Source organism: Lontra canadensis, unplaced genomic scaffold, assembly GCF_010015895.1.
Source record: "Lontra canadensis isolate GAN:19392208 unplaced genomic scaffold, GSC_riverotter_1.0 scaffold93, whole genome shotgun sequence".
Lineage (NCBI taxonomy): Eukaryota > Metazoa > Chordata > Mammalia > Carnivora > Mustelidae > Lontra > Lontra canadensis.
In genome coordinates this window covers 6,121,013-6,139,334 of record NW_022631087.1, presented here as the reverse complement: position 1 = coordinate 6,139,334, position 18,322 = coordinate 6,121,013, and the positions used below count along the sequence as shown (strand labels likewise).

The 18,322-nt window shown below is 54.3% G+C and overlaps 1 protein-coding gene across 1 annotated transcript in view; it reads left to right on the top strand.

The window, feature by feature from the left end:
* The window catches only part of MYH9 (myosin heavy chain 9), an 88,832-nt gene that overhangs the window by 10,159 nt on the left and 60,351 nt on the right, over positions 1–18,322 (top strand). The window lies entirely within an intron of this gene.

Below are 18,322 nucleotides of genomic sequence, written 5' to 3'. Positions count from 1 at the left end.
GCCGGCTGCCTTCTGCGGGTGCGCAGCCCCCGTGGCTCCTGTCCTCCCCTGCTTCCGGGGATGCTGGGCAGATTGGGGAGCCCACCCGAATGCCCTCGTTTTACCTTCATCAACTCTTTAAAGGCCCATGGCCCAAACAGTCCCATTTGAGGTCCTGGGGTGTTACAGCCTCCACAGGTGAATCTGGGGAGGTGTGGGGCGCAGTTCAGTCCGTACTGGGAGAAGGGAGTGGGCGTGTGTATCCGCAGTGCGCTCTTCCACAATCCAGGGCCACTTGTTCCATTCTTCCAGGTGCGAGGGACTTTCTGTGATTTCCCCAGGTTTTTATTTCATTGCTTCGAGCTGCAGTTTCCTCCTCCGTAAAGTGGCTAATAAAACCCATGTCAGTATCCTGAGTCGCTAAGGTGGGAAGGCTCTCAGCCTTTCACGAACTCCACTCATGGTGGGTCCCAGTACGTGTCAGTCCCCATGCCCTCTCCTGTCCCCTCACCTGACCCTCATTCACCAGAGCATCTTTTCCTCCATCCTGCTTCCTCCTCTCTGCTGCCCAGTGCGCTGTGATCCAGGTGTGGGGTAACAGGGCTTGTGGAGGGGACGGAGTTGTTCTTCCCGGCTTTCTGCGCCTTCCCCCCGGGGTGATCTCATGCCTTACCCCAAGCCTTGTTGACCAGCCATTGTTCCCGGAGGTGGCTTCCCTCGGATGAGCCGCAGACACTGTTCTCGCACGAGGGATGATGGGTAACATTTTATAGAATGCTGGTGTAGGAATCAAAACATAAAATCCCAGTTGCAGCCAGACAATGCTTTCCTCGCTGTGTCAACACTGCCCTGGACCGGGGGCTTGTTGGCACTTGTCCGTGCTGGCCTGCTTTTGGGTCTTGCTTCCCCTGTTGTTCCTGGGACCCTCGCCTGTGGTCGGCATTTAATGTGTGCTTGAGAAACAGGTGAATATATTCTCCCAAGTGTGCTGGCTTAGCGTCTGCGCCAGCACTTGGCTGCGCGTGACCTTGGGGAGAAAGCTTTATTGCTTTGGTTCTGAGTCTCAACCACTGGGATGTGTATATGTCTCGTACTTACGTAATAGGCAGCAGGCTCTGGAACTGGACCCTTTGTCCTGATCCTGATTCTCTCACCTGCCGGCTCTTTGACCTTGGTAAGCCGTACACCCTTTCTGCACTTGTTTTCCTTGTGTGTGGGATGAGGAAAATGAGAGTCCCCATAGAGGATTTTGATGTTCATTAAAGTTTGGCTCTATTGTTTATGTGCTTGATTTCATACACAAATTAAAAAAAAAAAATTTAAGCAAGATCTGCGCCGGATGTGGGGCTTGAATTCACAGCCCTGAGATCAAGAGTCACATGCTCCACCTACAGAGCCAGCCGGGCGCCCCTGTTCTTAACACTATTTGTCCAGCACGGTGCCAGTTTGTTATAAATATATCTATTTTTATCCATTTTAAGAAACCTATTCCTATCAAATTTTTTTGTCACTATAGTTTGAAGTCAGGCTCAGGTTGTTGCAATGAAAGTCTCCCAAATCCCATGAAGGGGGGGGCAGTATTAATGTTCCCACTTTATAGTTAGGAAAACTGAGACTCAAAGAACCTAAGTACCTCCCCAGGTAGTGAGGGAGAGCTCACATCCTCTCCTGCTCCTGGATGTCCATATCCGCTTTCATTGCCTCCCCTGCCTTCTCACCCAATGAATGCATTCAGTGTGGGCTGGGGGGGGGTGATATTTGTGAAGTTGGGGGTTTGTAGGTCAGGCTTTTCGTATACAGCCTTAAATCAGTGAGGCCCAGCCTTAAAGCAGTGAGGCCCGGTGTTTCCTCGCTGGCTTATGGGGCCAGGTGTAAAGTGCAGCCTTCTGTGTCCCTCTGAGGCATGTCAGTGGGCGGCAGGTGGGTTTTTGTGGCCAGGTGTGTGAGGTATGGTCAGTCTGGTTCCTGTGGGAAACTAGCTTTTCTCCCTCTGCTTCCCAGTGCCACCTCCTCTGAGCCTCCTGCCCCCCCCCCCCCCCCCCCCCACTCCCCCTCCCCCCCCACTCCCCCCCCGCCCCCCACCCCACTCCCCCCACACCCCCCCCCCCCCCCCCCCCGCGCCCTGCTCTCTGCTGCCTTCTGCCGGATCCCAGCCTGCCGCCCTCTGTTTCCTGCCTTGGGCAGGCTGAGGAGGAGGTGGCTGGCTGTGTCTCGCCAAGTGCTCGTGAAAAATGCCTCATTATGGGATTAATTACTGGCCGCTGGGCTCTGTGGCATTTACAGGACCCCATAAGTGCTGGGACTTCTCACCTCCAACCAGACTCCTTCCTCCAAACCAGCTGGAGTTCGTTCTGCTGACTTTTTGGCTAGCCCTTCGAGCCTCGTGTGGGAGAAGGAATGGAAGGGGCTTCTGAGGGCGAGACTGAGGATCTGGCAGCGACCCTCCCTGCCACCTAATAGCTGTGTGCACTGGAGCCCCATTGTCAAAGTGAGACCACTTCCAGGCTGTAAAGCCCCTTATGTGTGGATGGTTGCAGTATCACACCGGTGTACTCGAGAGGCTGGGAAAGGTTGGCCCTCTACCCCTTTAAAACAAGTCACAGGCTCTAATTATCCTTAGGTTGAAATAGTGGAGGCCACTCCCCCTCCCCCCTTTCTGGCTTTCAGACAAGAATCTGAAGAATGTGATACTGAGTGTGGACCTGAGCAAAGATCAGGGGCAGGATTCTGAGCTCTTCCGGGGGCTTTACCAGGCAGCCTTTGTGCTCCTGGACCTGGGACATTCCGAATTGGCTGTGGTTGGAAGTCTCTGACAACGACAGGCGCTTTAAATTCCAGGCTCTTCAGTGGGTTCCGAAGGGGACAGCTGGGAGGGGTTGGTGGAGGGGGGAGTCAGGTTAAAAAGGAGTTTGCCAGGGAAACAGCGGCCGCCCCAGAGGTTGGGTACCAGCCAGGAGGACCGCTTCTATCACGGGTGACTGGGCAGGTGGCTGTGGGTCGCCTCAGACTCCTTCCCCTTCCTGATGATTGCTCTCGGGGCAAACCTCTGGGGCTCGCTTCCTCAGTATCTGCTGAGCCGGCTGGGAGGAGGAGCTCCAGGGCTCCAGGGCGCGCACACACACCTACTGCACTAGTGTGTGCCCTGGAGCCAGTCCTTTAGATGCTCTGGGCTTCAGTTTCCTCTTCTACTGCCCACGGTCGCTGTCTGGTCAGAAGAAGCAAGTGCTGGTGGTTACTTGTCAGCACCACCTGGGGTGTGGGCCTCGTGATGCCCATTTTACAGATGAAGGGAGGTTCGCGGTGTTCAGATGACGTCCCCAGACATTCCCTCAGCCTGTGAGTAGAGACTGTGGTGGTCAGCCCCAGGTAGCCTGACTCCACGAGTGTCAGCTTCTGCCCCGATCCCACATCCCTGGGCTGCACACTCACAGGTCTGTGTGTGTGTCCAGGTTTGTGTGTGTGCACGTGCCTGTGGCGTGGGTTCGTTCCCAGTCCAGCAGGTGTGTGGTGTGGGGGCCGCCGCTCTTCCCTTCTTTTTTTTTTTTTTTTTTTTAAAGATTTTTTTTATTTTTTTTGACAGGGATAACGGGTAGGCAGAGAGGCAGGCAGAGAGACGGAGAGAGGAGGAAGCAGGCCCCCCGCCAAGCAGAGAGCCCGATTCGGGGCTCGATCCCAGGATCCTGGAATCACGACCCGAGCTGAAGGCAGAGGCTCAACCCGCTGAACCACCCAGGCGCCCCGCTCTTCCCTTCTTGAGCGCAGCTCAGCCTTGGCCCCTTTGGAAGCCAACCCGAGGCGGTGGCTGGGGCAAAGGAGCAGTTCTTGGCGGGTGGTAAAATAAGCAGCCGCCAGGTTCTTGGTGAAGGACGCGGTGAGGTCATCCCCACAGCCCGGCTTCCTGCTCAAGAACAGCTGGGTGGGCCCGACTTGCAGCCGCGGGTGCTACCACAGCCTTCTCTAGGAATTCATTAGTCTTCTCCAGGAATTGACTTTTTCTGTAAAGTTGGAGATAGGTGTGTTTTTATCTTAAATCTGTGACTAGTATTTGGGTGATTTTCCCCAGGGAGGCCAAAGGCCCTGGGGTGCTGCTTGTTGCCCCTGGTTTCTCTGGAGAGCTTGGCTCCGTCCTCCAGGCAGCCTGCGTGCCTGGGGTTGGCACCTGCTAGCCCACTTGAGAATCGTCCCGAGCGAAGGAGATGTAGGGAGGAGAGGCTGTTTGCTGATCATTTGGGAGGTCTTGGTCACGCAGTCCAGGGTGATCCCAAGCAGCTCAGGGGAAACGGCCGCCTGCTCCCTCCATCCCGAGTCCTGCACTTGCCACAGCAACTTTCACTGTTGGCTTGTCTTATTGCAGAGTTTGCCTTTTGCCCCCTCCGACCTCTTTTGTGAGATTCTGATTACCCCTCTGGAGGGTAATGAAGAAAGAAATTCCTCTCAAGTCTTTGTTCATGTTGCCTTGCTGGAGAAGGAGGCCACTCTGGTGTCCTTTTGTCTTTGAAATTGTAACTGGGGGGGCTTCTGGAAGGCCACGGACTGCCCGTGAGCATCTCGGTGAGTTCCGTGAGGTGGTGTGCGGAGGGTTCACTGCCTCCCATCGATTCTCAAAGGGGTCCCTACTGGATGAAAGTGTTCACAACCACTGATCCAGAGAGAACTCTAGGTTTCCTGCTTCTAGAGCGTGTGCATGTACACGTGTGTGTGTTAACAGATGGCATCAGCAGGCTGTTAGCAGGCATGAAGGTCTGTTCATTACAGGGTTAGGTTATGCCTCCCCAGGGATATAAGTACTCGGAGAGCAGCCTCTCTGAGCTCATCCCTGTAGGATAGTGATCTTCCTTGCATTAAGCTGTTAATAATCATGTCATTTCTGAGTGTCTCTTGAGTTTAGGGCTGGGGCTTGGAGGGGTGATGTTCTGATTGTAGCAGATCGGATCTGCTGGGATTCTGCATACCGACGGAGTGCTGTCCTTGGCTCCAGGTCCTCAAAGATATTTCCTAAATGCCCATATCCATGCCATTTGCTCCACCTCTCCGAGCCTCTGAGTATGTATTTGAAGGGGAGGGTGGGGAAGAGGAATAGGGCAGGACCACAGGCTGCGCACTGGGCTTTGCTGAAGTTGTCAGGATTTGGTGATGGAGCAGTGGTCCTTGAACACAGCCAGTGCATGGCAGGTGACTGCTGTCCTACCTGCTGGAGCTTTGACCCCCCCCCAAGAGCCTTGCTTTGGCTTTGGGATAGAGCTACTTCTTTTTTAAGAAGTAGCTTTTGACAGAGATCACAAGTAGGCAGAGAGACAGGCAGAGAGAGGAAGGGAAGCAGGCTCCTCGCTGAGCAGGGAGCCTGATGCGGGGCTCCATCCCAGGACCCCGAGATCATGACCCGAGCGGAAGGCAGAGGCTTAACCCACTGAGCCACCCAGGCGCCCCTTGAGCTGCTTCTTGATCTGACTTGTGGTCTTGGGTGACTCACTGGACCATTCCGAGCCTCATTTGCCCAGTGACAGCCGAGTCAGATTGGTATTTTTTCAGACCCATCAGCTGAACCTCATTGGTGGGTCATGAAGTTACTTTGATAGGTGCACCCAGTGTTTTTAGACACCGAACAAAGTAGATTCCAGTGGAAAATACCAAGGTGAGTGGCAAGTATATATCATTTTGTGGAGCTTTCGTTTGACCTGTTTGTGTGTGTATGGGGGATTAAAAGCCCTTAAAATTTTTTTTTTTTTTTGCTGTGGGTTGAAATTAAAAAACAAAAACAAAAACAAAAAAAAACTGTTGGCGCTCCAGAATGAGATGCTCAGGGGGCCTCTTTCAGCCCCGACTTTGTGTGGTTCCCGCCTACAGGTCTGAGCCGAACCCAGTCTCCTCCTCCACTCCAGCTGAGCCTGTAAATGGAGTCCCTTGCAAGATCAAACTCTTTAAAGTTCTTTACAAAATTCTGGGAAATGAGCTGCATTCCTGGGGTGGAATAAATCATGTCTAGTTAGGCTAGGCAGGATGTGACTTCAAACCCCCCGAAGTGGGCTGTGTGAGGGCAGTGCGAGTGACTGACTCATTATGAGCTCAGCCACGACACAGACTTCTTGAGAGAAGAGGCAAAGATTGTTGGGGGACGGGGGCTGGGCCTGGGCCTGTAGGCCCGGGGCGCCACCAAGCACCGCTCCTCCGCTCTCCTATTGTGATCCTCACAATAGTTCTGTGAGTGGAGCAGTGCTCTGACCACATTGCAGAGCTGGGACTGTCAGCTAGACCTGTGGGGCCGGGGAGGGCTGCATCCCCACAGGCTCTCCAGTACTCACAGCTGTCCTGGGGGGAGCTGGTAGCACCTCCCTTTTATAAAGCGAGAAATTAAGGCCCAGGGGGCCCAGGCAGCCCAGGCGGCCCAGGCGGCCCAGGCAGCCCTGCTGAATTTGTTCTGTTAACTGATAGGTCTGGGGTGGTTCTAGGGCACGTCTGCCTGCCTCCTGAGTCGGATTCCTTCTAAGACGCCTTCTGGGAAGGTCATGAATAAGTTATCACTGTTTGGAAGGGCTGTCTCCTTTCAGTGATGAAGCTCGTTATCAGAGTTGACTTAAATGACTGCCTGATCGATTCAGGAAGATTGACCCCCCCCCCAGCCAGTCCAGTCGTGTGTCTCTTAGAAACAAACGAACAGGGACGCCTGGGTGGCTAAGTTGGTTGAGCAGCTGCCTTCGGCTTGGGTCATGATCCCAGCGTCCTGGGATCGAGTCCCACATAGGGCTCCTTGCTCGTCAGGGAGCCGCCTGCTCCCTCTGCCTCTGCCTGCCATTCTGCCTGCCTGTGCTCACTCTCTCTCCCTCTCTCTCTCTGACAAATAAATAAATAAAACCTTTAAAAAAAAGAAAAAAGAAATGAGCATCAGATATAGCTGGAAGGGGCACTGGTGACAAGGAAGAGGACACTGACATGGTCCTGGAGGCCACCTCTTCCGAGCCCCTCCTTCCTTTGCCTGCTCGGAGTGGGGCAGGGGTGGGGGACGACAGACCACAGCAGAATCACTTCTGTTTGGGCGATCAGGTGCAGGATTATTGGTCTCCGTGTCAGGCAATCTGCGAATGGCTGGCAGAGAGTCTGTGGTGTTTGATGACAGACCACAGCAGAATCACTTCTGTTTGGGCGATCAGGTGCAGGATTATTGGTCTCCGTGTCAGGCAATCTTCGAATGGCTGGCAGAGAGTCTGTGGTGTTTGACCTCTGGACTTCCGACTTTTAGGGAGGCTAGAACCTTCCCCAGGTTATTCAGCGCCTGGGACCCATCCCAGGCCTTAGAGTTCTAAGCCCCACAAGGGATAGGGTTGGGATGGCTGTTGGTGGTAGTGGCTATACTCCTCAGAGTTTGTTGTAGGGGGGTGTGTGTGTGTGTATGTGTTGTATTATTTAAACATCACTTGGAGTAACAAGCTGGTGTTGGCCTGGGTCTGGGCGCAGGGGTCCTCAGAAATTGCCCCTAGTTTCTCATGTGGGGTTGCATTTCCCTGCCATCCCAATGTGGACTCAGGAAACCCAGCGCCCTGCACTTTCCCACTGAGACGGCGGCCGTATAATTAGATCTTCTCAGTATGGTTATTTTTCTGCGTTATGGTTATTTTCTGCAAACTGTGCTCACACGCTTGAGGAGAGAAAAACCGTCCTATCAGCAGAACCAGGGGGAAGGAGTAATTCTGCTGCAGGCGACTAAAGGGTTCAAGTTGCCCCTCATGTGTGCATGCGCCGTCTCTGGTGAGTCCTAGTGATGCCCTCAGCGGGAGGGCAGGGTCTGCGGGTCCAGTGCACACACCTAGGAAATGCGGCCAAGCGGCTGTGTCAACCTTGTTACACCTGGGGGCGGGTCTGGGGCTCAGAGTCCTGGCTGTGTGGGAGGGGACACCGCCTCATATCTGGAGCCTTGGGCTCCTCTTTGCAGTCCCCTTGGTGTAGTGGCTGAGTGCTCATCATGGAGAAGGTGAGGCCCATGTGTGATTTCACTGCGCAGATACTGAACCAGTTATACGCAAAGTCAGGGGTCCGGTGTTGGATGACTTACTGCAGATCCAGCTGGGGGCCTCGCCACCCGCCTCTAACCATGGAGTGAAAACTGTGTGCTCCCCGCCCCCCAGCACTGGACAGGAGGGCTTGGGAGGGTTACCTTTGGAATTGGTTGTTCTCTTAGCGCAGCTCCAGAAGACAGAACGAGAGGCACTGATGGAGGACCCTCTCTGTGGACCCTGGGCTCAGTCAGTTCCTGCCTATGGGGTCTGGGGGGTGGAGGGGATAGTCCCTGCCTTCAGGGAGTCTGATGGCTGATGGGAAGACAGGGAAAGGAAGCAGTGGTTCTGGTACAAGTCAGATTATGCTGGAATCGGTCTGGGGAGGGGAGGAAGCTAGATGAAGATCTACTGGGGTCTTAGGATAGGCTGCCCAGATGATGGGGAGAGTTGGCCGAGGAGCAGAGGCTCTTCCCTGGGGAGCTGGGTCTAGAATGGAGAGTGGCGGGAGGCAGGAGAGGTGGGGCTGGAAGCACAGTTTGGACGCATTGGGTGCAGGAGTTGCTGGGTTTTAAAGGCCATGATGGGGGCGCCTGGGTGCTCAGTGGGTTAAGGCCTCTGCCTTGCGCTCAGCATTGGGCTCTCTGCTCAGCGGGGATCCTGCTTCCTCCTCTCTCTCTCTGCCTGCTTCTCTGCTTGCTTGTGATCTCTCTGTCAAATAAATAAATAAAATCTTAAAAAAAAAAAAAATAAAGGCCATGAGAGTCTTTCTCTCCAGGCAGGATGGACACGCTCCATGGCAGAACTTGAATGGAACGATGGGGCTGGCTTCAAGCTCTGCTTTCTGCCCTGATTGGTTGACTGAGTCATTGGTTACGAATGTATCTTGTGGCCCAGCAGACAGGGATGGTATCTTCGAGGAGGAGACCCATACAGGCACTTCAGTCTGGGTGACTGTATGATGCCTGAGCCCTACGCCGGAGATGCCGGGTCACTTCTTACTTGGGAGGAAATGGCTGCAGTGTGCATTGACTCCTGCTTCTCCCTGAGCTGGGCTGTGTGCGCTAGTAGATCCGGGGCTGCCGCCTGGTGCCTTCCCTTGTCCCTTTCTGTTTAACCACTTTCTCCCTGGCCCTGTCCTGGGACTCTGCCCTCTCTTAGATTGCAAGCTGGCTCCTGGCTCCTTTGGGCTGCTTTGCAGCTGCTCACTTCACCTGTCCACTCCGAGGCAGAGGTCAGAGAGGGTGATCTCTTTAAAATTCAGATCCGATGATGTCACCCACCCCCACCCCCGGGTGGCTTCCCCTTGTCCCTCCACTAAAATCCACATTCTTCAGCATGGTTGATAAGATCCTGGGTGAACCGCTGCGCTCATCCACTCCAGCCTCTCCTCTGCTAGGGCTACTCACCCCCCCCCCCCCCCCCCTCGCTCCAGCCTCTCCTCTGCTAGGGCTACTCCCCGCCCCCCCCCACCCCCGCCTCGCCCACCTTCCGTTCTTACCCACGGAGGAGGAGGGAATCTGTGCACAAGGTTCTGGTGTCTTATTGTTTTTAATTAATTTATCTTAGAGAGGGAGAGAAAGAGTGAGTGCATGTGCGCATGGGGAGTGGGAGGGGCAGAGGGAGAGAGACTCCTGAGCGGGACACGGGGCTCCATCCCAGGACCCTGCTGTCATGACCTGAGCTGAAACCAAGAGTCAGCTGCTCAACTGACCGAGCCACCAGGCGCCCCTCTGGAGTCCTCTTTGATGGTCTGGTTTTCATGGGTGTAGAGCAAAGGCAGAGTGACCCCAGGCCCTGCCTTCTGTAGTCAGGCACACATGAGCCCTTCTCAGTGTTCCCCAGGCTGGGAGGAGTCCTCGGCAGCCTCTCCCTGTGGCCTCTGTGGAAGGAAGGGCAGAGAGTGTGGGTTCTGGGGCTCTGGTGCTAAATTCCTCTCTGGCCTGTCTCTGGTCTGGTGTTCTTATCTGCTGAGCATCAACACAGGCTTGGGTTGGAATACTGCTAACGGCAACAAGTCCCAGCTTCTTCTGTAAGCAAACAGCATTCCTGAGGTGGGAGGAAGGGGGCCCATCCTCCAGTCCTCAGCGGCTTCTGCCTCCTGGGCTCTGGACCCGGGAGGACCCTCCCTTCCCCCTCTCCCCCCTCCTCCTGCCCCACCTCTGCATCCTGTGAGAATGAATGCCTTAGGGTGGGCTGCTTCTGTAAGTTTGGCCCTGGGTAGGGGGGACAGAGTACCGGCTCCCCCCCAAAGATGCTTGTTCTACTAACCCCGGTGTATCTGTAGGGCAGGTTCTGTGGCCCATTATCTTGTTGGAGCCTGAGAGCCTGACTCAAATCCCGCTCTTCTGCCCAAGGCCTCATGCATACCCTGCCAGGCCAGCACTGAGGAAGCGTTTTCCTGCAGGCTGGCCTGGGGTGCTTTGCCTGATTGGACAGACTTTAGCGGGCTTCCTTGTCTGCAGGCTCCTTGGAGCATTTCCTGTGCGGGAGGGCCACGGGGAGGCAGGTGTCCAACCTCCTGTGGCCGTGAAACCCTATTCGTGCTGAATTACTGGCGTACTGTGCCGTGGTGTTAGCTGCGGACCCGTGTATCCCAGAGAAAGAGTCGCCAAACTCCTGGAAACTTTCCAGAGCCTTCGGTGTCCTTCTAGAGAAGGATTAGGGTTAATTAGGATGAGACCTAGAAGTTCTTACTCCGTGTCCAAGTCTTCCCTGGCTGTTTGAGTTACAGCTCCTCTGACACAGATTTTCCCCTCATGGTGAAGCTGGGAAGGTGCGGTGTGAACAGCTTCAAGGTTACCGGAATTGAGTGGGGGAGTCTGTGGGACTCCAAGTTTACACCCATTCCATTCGAGTACAGTGCATTACAGACTTCCCTTGGGATTTGCAGAATTGGTGCGCTGCATTGCAGTGGTTTTTCTTAAGTTCCTTCTGTCTCTCCGAAGTTGGTCCAAAGATGGATGTCTGCCGTGCTTGCTAGATGTGGCCCGAGGGCCCCTGAAGGCTTCGCACGGCTCCCGACCAGGGCAGAGGCCACACCACACCAGCCAAGGGCCTCTCTGGTGTGTCTGGTGGTAGTTGGTGGGTGCCTCCACCGTGATTAGTCAGGAGGGGCTAGAAGGTTCCAGAAAATGGAAATGGTTTTATTTAACCTTACAGAAAGCTTCTTGGGGACCAATAAATTATCTTCACTCCTGTTTCTCTCTGTGGATTGAAAGTCACCCCCACCCCTCCACCAGTGCTTTCTTTCCCCCCTTATTTTGGGGCTATAAGAACTAGCCCATAAATTACTTGGGCTTTGTCACAGTCGAGTGGCTGTGAGTGGCTGTGAGATGGCAGGCTGTGAGCCTTGCGTTTGCTGCCAGCTTGGGTCTCAAGGCGATTTTCCAGCTTTTTTGAAAGCTTCCCCATTACTCCTTCCTTCTCTTTGCGCTGTTCCTCATACATTCATTCAGGAACGTTTAACTGAGCACCTGTTGGGGTCAGGCATTATGCTGGACATTCAAAATCAAGGACATGAATGAGACCTGCCTCCCGTGCTCAGATGAAACTGCAGATAATGACAGTTCAGCTGTTGGAATACTCACGGGAAGTTCCTTTGTAGCTATGGAGGAGGACGTTGGAGTTGAAATTTGAGAGAGGGCTCCTGGTGCTGAGGATGAGGCCTCAGCAGAGGCAGCTGTGAGCTGGGCTTTGTTATGAGGAGGGGCCGGAGCACGGAGATTGAGGGGTGGGCTCAGAAGTGCCCACTCACCATGAAAATATGGTTAGTTTTACTGGAGAAGATGTGGAGCCATCGAACTGTTTGGAACTGGTGAGTAATTGTCAGTACAGTAGGATGTAGGACGCACAGAAACAGAGCTGCTGAGCCATCTGAAGGCAGCGGGGTGGGGGTGGGTACGGATTGGAAGGAGGTGGAAGACTCTGGGGAAGGCCAGGAAGGGGCGGCTGTGCAGGCTAGAAAGGAGGGGTGCAGTCCTGCAGCAGGGCGCTGGCCTGAGGGCTTGACGGAGGGCTTTGCTGATCCACGGGAAGGAGTTTATGGTCTCAGGTGACCAGATGGATGGGGTCTTGGTGGAGACGCAGAAGAGGGTCCGGGTTTGGGGGAGTTCAGGAGAGATGGTGCTCGTGGGCAGTCCGGGTGGAGACATGGACTGAGGGTTAGGCACTCAGATATGTTAGAGGGGGTTTGCAGGAGATTTCTGGGTCGAATACGTTTATCTGGGTGTCCTCCTGGGGACCAGTCCTGATGTATCAGAACCTTTCAGTGAACTGCATTTGGAATTCCCAGGATATGGGGTAAGCCAGCACAGCCAGGGGAGCACCCCCCTGGCCCCCCCGGCCCCCAGCATGACTGCTGCCTGCCTTCCATGAAGGACTTGGACCTCTTCCAGCAGGCGAACTAGGTTGTGATTCAGCAGCTGAGGAGCTGCGTCGGGGGGTCTGGAGACTCGCGCCCTGCCTGGGGAGGTGCAGGAGTCGCCTTTGCCAGATACTTGGGAATCTCTACAGTCCATTCCAGTAGTGGGTTCAGGTCAGGTCCCTTAAAAGAACAGTGCATTATAGGGATAAGCACTCCTTGGTGACAGTGCCATCCGTAGTGGGTGGGTCCCGCTGTGTGGGTTCTGGGAATCGCTTTTCACTGGGGAACTTCTGTTTCTAGAAGTGTGTACTTCGGACTCGGGAGAGCGTTTACTGAGCTGAAGTCTGGCTTCTTTGCAAGGTTTACTTCTGCAGCTCACCCCTCCAGTCCGTGCTCCTCAAACTGGGGGTCATTTTGCTCCCCCATTCCCCGTCTTGGGCAGTGTCGGGAGACATTTTCATTGTCTCTCCTGGGGACGGAGTGCACTCTCGTCTAGTGGGTGGAGGTCAGAGATGCTGCTAGATCCTGCAGTACACAGGACAGCGGCACCCCCCGCCCCAAAGAATTCCGGCCCCAGGTGTTTGCAGTGCTGAGGCGGGGGAGCCCTGCTTTAACCCATCAAGTCACCGTGTAGTTCCTGAAGAACCCCCCCCTTCTCGCTCGGCCTGGTGCCACCTCTTCCCCTCCCCCACCAGTCCTGGTCCCATCTTCTAGGACCCAGTTGACATCCCATCCCTTCAGTGAACCCCCTGCTGCTTTGAGTTTTCCTTCAACTTAAACCTTCCTCTCTGTTCCTGCGGTGAGTGACTTACTCATTCGTCTTTCTTCATTGAGTTGTGTTGGCGCTGGCTGTTTATGTGGCCTTCCCCTCTACAGTGAAGGTTCCACAAGTATAAACTCCTTAGGTCCTTTGTACCTGTGTCACCATATTTTTGCGCGTGGACCTTCAGTATGTAGTAGTTCATGAATAAGTAAATTTCAGGCATTCGACAATTTCTGGGTAACTTCAGCAGCTGCCTTCATAGATAGGCCCTTCCTTAACGATGGAACTCAGGTGCCTTGCTAGTTTTGCTAACTCAGAAGCAGTGGCCGCAGGAAGAAAGGAGAAGGGACATGTTCACTTGTGCTCTCCGGGTGGGGGTGGGGATAAAAAAAACAAGCAAGGAGCCTGCTGGCAGACATGGGTGGTGAAGCTGGAATGGGGCTTCCAGTGTCTGAGCTGAAGTCATTGGGTCTCTGAACTGGAACCTTGGCTCGGAGAACAGAGGTGGCTCACCCAAGGTCAGACAGACCCCTGGCCCTTCTCTCAGTGCCAGCTGTCTAAGGTGGGGGTGTGAAGGCCCTGGTACAAAGCAGCACCAGGAGGGGGTATTTGCAGCTTCCTGTTAGCATGAGTAGTGTCTGTGTCCCTGGTTTGCTGAATGAACCAGGGCTTCTGGGTTTGTTTTCTCCCCAGAGAGTCCCAGAGAGCTCCTGGGGTTGTTGTGGGGAGGCAGCTGAGGCGGAACCCCGGCCAGTCTTGAGTTTGAACCTGGGCTTTGTGACCTGTGTGGGCCTTGTTGCCCTCACCTTTGGGGATGGAGAAAAAGGAAAGCTGCTTCACAGGCCCTCGGACTGGATAGCTTTGAGATGAGATGGGAGGACCTGCAGCTCCAGGCCCAGAACTTGGCGATGGAAGCCTTTACATAGACCCTTGTCGTCTAGGAATGGACAAGCTCACAGTGTTTGGACCAATGATTTTGTCCCAGTCGAGTAAATTCTGTCTTTAAGGGGCTAGCTGTTTCTTTTCAAACAAGCACACAAGTCAGTAAAAAGAGAACCAAGTGAAGGGTGGGAAGCTGGGAGGGAGAGAGAGATGGGGGGTGGTCTTTGGGAAAACAGGAAGGAGTAAAAGGTCCGGATGGATGTTCGGGGAGAGGAGGAAAGGGAGAAGGCAGGCAATCAAGGAATTACATTTTGGGTAGAAAGCAGAGGTTTTTGGTCAACCTATTTTCTTTCAGTTTCATCATTTCCTGAGAGTCCTAATTTAGCCTCTGGTCGTGTCCTCTCGATTATGGCCTAAAAAGGCAACTACTTGGGTTTCTTGGAGTTGGGCTGGCACCCGCAGGAAGCTGGTGTGGAAAGGGCTGGCCTCCACCGGATCTGCTCTCCAGTGGGGAAAGCTGCCTTCTTTTTCCTTAACTCCTTGCTGGCCTGTGAACCCTGCAGAGTGCCACAATTTCCTGAGGTCCCTTAATCCAGACCCCCGAGCTTTTTCCCACAGTTTTCCTAGTGCTGGTGTGGCTGCTGCCCCATGGGCCTGCTGTTCCCGTGGCTGTGCATACCAGTCAACCCTTTTGGAAAGCATTTTGGTAATACTTCTCAAGGCCATAAAAATGTTCCTTTGTTTCAGTAATTACACTTCTGGGAATTTATCTCAAGGTGGCCCACCATATAAGGAAAAAACCTAATGAGTGTGTGTGTTTTTTTTTAAAACCCCCTCTGCCCCGTCACTTTGGAATATTATGCGGCCATTAAAAGTGTTTCCCAAGAAGGCCTTGAAGTCAGGAGTCCTGAATTTGAGTCCTCGCTTCTCTAGGTGTGTAACCGAGTGGGATCACTCCCTCTTAGAGCCTCTGCAACTTGGGCTGGAAAGTGAAGTTTTGGATAAAAACGGTCAGGCAAACTGTGGCCCTGTGGGGGCTTTTAGTCACGATGAAATGATAGGAAAAATCCACAGTGTGAAACCCCATGCTCTGCCTATGATCATGAAACCTCTCCAGTGTTTCTGTGAACAAGGATTAGGAGGACTGGAAAAAAAGAGAAAACTGACTTTAGGGGGAGGGTCTTAGGAATTTATGGGGATATTTTTCTTTCCTTTTGAAAACTTTATTTGAGAAAGAGAGAGAGCACACACACAAGCAGGGGGAGAGGCAGAGGGAGAAGCAGGCTCCCCACTGAGCAGGGAGCCCAGTGCAGGGCTCTATCCCAGGACCCCTGGGATCATGACCTGAGCTGAAGGCAGATGCTGAGCCACCCAGGTGCTCCTCATTTTGAAAACTTTTATATTATGTACGGTTTAAAAGAAATTTATTTTATTTAAATTCAGTGAATTAATATACAGTGTATGATTAGTTTCAGAGGTGGAGATTCATGAGTTACATGAAACCCCCCCCCCCCCCCCCCTCACACCATGTGACCTCCTAAATGCCCATCCCCCAGCTGCCCCATCCCCCCACCCCCTTCTGCTCCAGCAGCCCTCAGTTTGTTCCCTAGGGTGAAGAGTCTCTTATGGTTTGCCTCCCTCTCTGATTTCATCTTATTTTTGTACAAAGTGTCAGAGAGGCCATTAAGTATGGTCCTAGGACAGGGAGGGGAGAAGGAGCTGCTGCCTCCCTAGAGTCCCTTCTCTGATGCCCCCTTTCATTTCTGACACCTCTGGCTGGTGATGGCTTTCTCCATCTGCACCCTTCGAGGTCACTGCTCCCGTCTGCATTGCTGGAAGCTGTACTAGGCACACACGCATCCATAGCCGCTGGGGCCCAGGGGCCTGCCCCCAACTCAGGTGGACACCCGAACTCAGCCGTGGTCACTGCATGTGAATATACCCATCTGTGCTGGCGGGAGGGCTTTAATACACGCCCTTGTTTATGGTGACCCCATAAACCCCACCCCTGTGTCCAGCCCGTGTATATTGATCTTGGCGCTGCTGCTAACCCACATCATTCCTGCAGAGCTGCTGACACCAGATAGCTCTGTCCTTGGCCTGGGCGAGTGGGGCTCAGCCGGGTGTAATGAAAAGTTCTGCTCAGAGAGGGGCATGGAGGCCTTGGGCCAACCCTGCATGGGCGCCTTGGCACCCCTCGAGACAGAGGGGTGCAGCCGTCGGTGTTAGTAGGACTCCCCTGTCTTACAGGAAGTGCAGACTCCCAGTCTCATCAGGGGTAGACCTGCCCGAAAGGAGGGCAGGGCGAGGGGCTGGGGAGGTTGGCCCCTGGCAGCAAGCAGCCGCTGTGTGCGTGGCCCTCCAGCGCATACCTGCTGATGGCGTTCCAGGGGCGACCGATGGCCCAGGGCTTGCAGCCCAGAGGGAGCTCGTGTGCTGCTGAGCTGCCAGGCTGTCAGACGGCTGCTTCGTGTGGGTCCCGCCAGGGCTGGTGTTGCTGGGATGAAGTGAGTCTGATGAGGCCAGAAGTCCTTGCGCCGTCACTGCCCGGCGCCTCTCGTGGACAGCCGCCCGCCAGGGAGTGAGAATGTTAAAATTCCGACTGCGCTCTGATAGCACTCAGTGTGTTGGATGCTGTGGACTGTGTTCCCCCACACTCCCCGTGTCCCACTCAACGTATGGGCAGGCTGACCTGGCTCTGAGGCCAGCCTGACTTGTTCTGTGGGTCCCCAGCCCAAGTGTGCCAGGGAGAGCCCTGACTGGGGGGGGCCGGCGATCTGGGTTAGAGCCCTGCACCCTGACTGGACTGGGTGACTCTGGGCAAGTAACTTGCCTTCTCTGAGCCTACTTCCTCATTTATAAATTGGGGATAATAAATGATCTTTTGTAGGGTGATTGATGTTTCAGTGAGGTTAATGTTAGGCTACCTAATAACTATTCCCTTTTCTTCCACTTGGAGGGGTCTCATAAAGGGCATGGAATATCCTTGGGTGTTATTCATTGGGCTGGAATAGTGGAACTTTTTTTTTTTTTTTTAAAGATTTTATTTATTTGAGAGAGAGCGTGAGAGAGAGAGAGAGCACACGTCAGGTGGGGGAGAGGGAAAGGGAGAAGCAGACTCCTGGCTGAGCAGGGCTGGATCCCAGGACCCCGGTGGTTATCATGACCTGAGCCCAAGGCAGACGGCTAACTGACTGAGCCACCCGGGCGCCCCTGGAGTAGTAGAATTCATAACCAGCAGTGGACTCAAGATTTGGGGGGACGGGGTTCGAGTGAATCCCTTGCAGCATGTTGATGGGAGATCATCTTGTCCGTTTTGGGTTTGAAGTTTGCAGAAAGGTTTAGAACAGTAGCCTGTGAAGCCCTCTGCTCTGTGATCCTTCCAAGTCCTCAAGCAGGGCAGTGGCATGGGGATGGAGAGACTGGTTTCAGGAGCCTGGGTCCTAGGACTGAGGAGGCTGCCTGGCTAATTAGTGGTCAGTTGGATGGCAGAGAGGGAGAGGGTGGCTGGGATGTCCTCTGGTAGAGAGAAGCCTTCCATTTGCTTGAATGCCTGGCGGGTGTGGGAGTGGGGACAGCCTTCGGAGATCCTAGTCCCTACAAACAGAAGGTGAGGCCAGGCTGTCCCTTCCTGCCTCGCCGACTGCTGTTTTCTCTCGGGGCCGGGGGTGGGGGGTGCGTGTAGTCTTTGCAGGTGGATAAATGCCCCTGGTCCCCCAAGAGGGGCTGCTGGGGTTTGCTTGGCTGGGACTGTAAACAAAGCCACCAGCTGAGGTTGCTGGGGAGGCTGCCAGGCTCTGTTCCATGGACTTGCCTTCCCTCCTGTGGGGGATGGGGAGGCGAGTGAGCAGATTTCCTGGAAAACAACCCCTTTCCTGGAACGCGTCCAGGGGAGCCCCGTAGTCTTGATCTGGAAAGCATTTAATGAGCCCAGATAAGATAGGCCTGGGCAGCCCAGGCTTCTTTTGTTCTGTCCCTCCCAAACCTCTAGCCTCCTTGGCATCCAAGTCCCTGTTGGAATCTAGATGTGTGAAATCCTGTGTGACTCTGGATTTGGATCTGGGGTCCTCCTGGCCTCCCGGGCCTGGAGATGGGGGCCTTGACCTCAGAAAAGAGAGGTCTTCCTGTGTTGTGTGCCTCAGTGAGCTTCTGGGCTCCTCCTCAGGGGGCTGTGGGCTGGCTTTGTCTCAGACCATGTTTCGAAGTCCTGCGATCTGTTTACCTAAACCAGCTATCCTCCCGGTGGGTCCCAGCCTCAGCCTTTGTGCAGGAATAAGCGCTGTGGTTATCCTGTGGGAAGGCCATGGGACCAGGAGTCCCAAGTCCCCCCTGGGTGACTCTGGACAA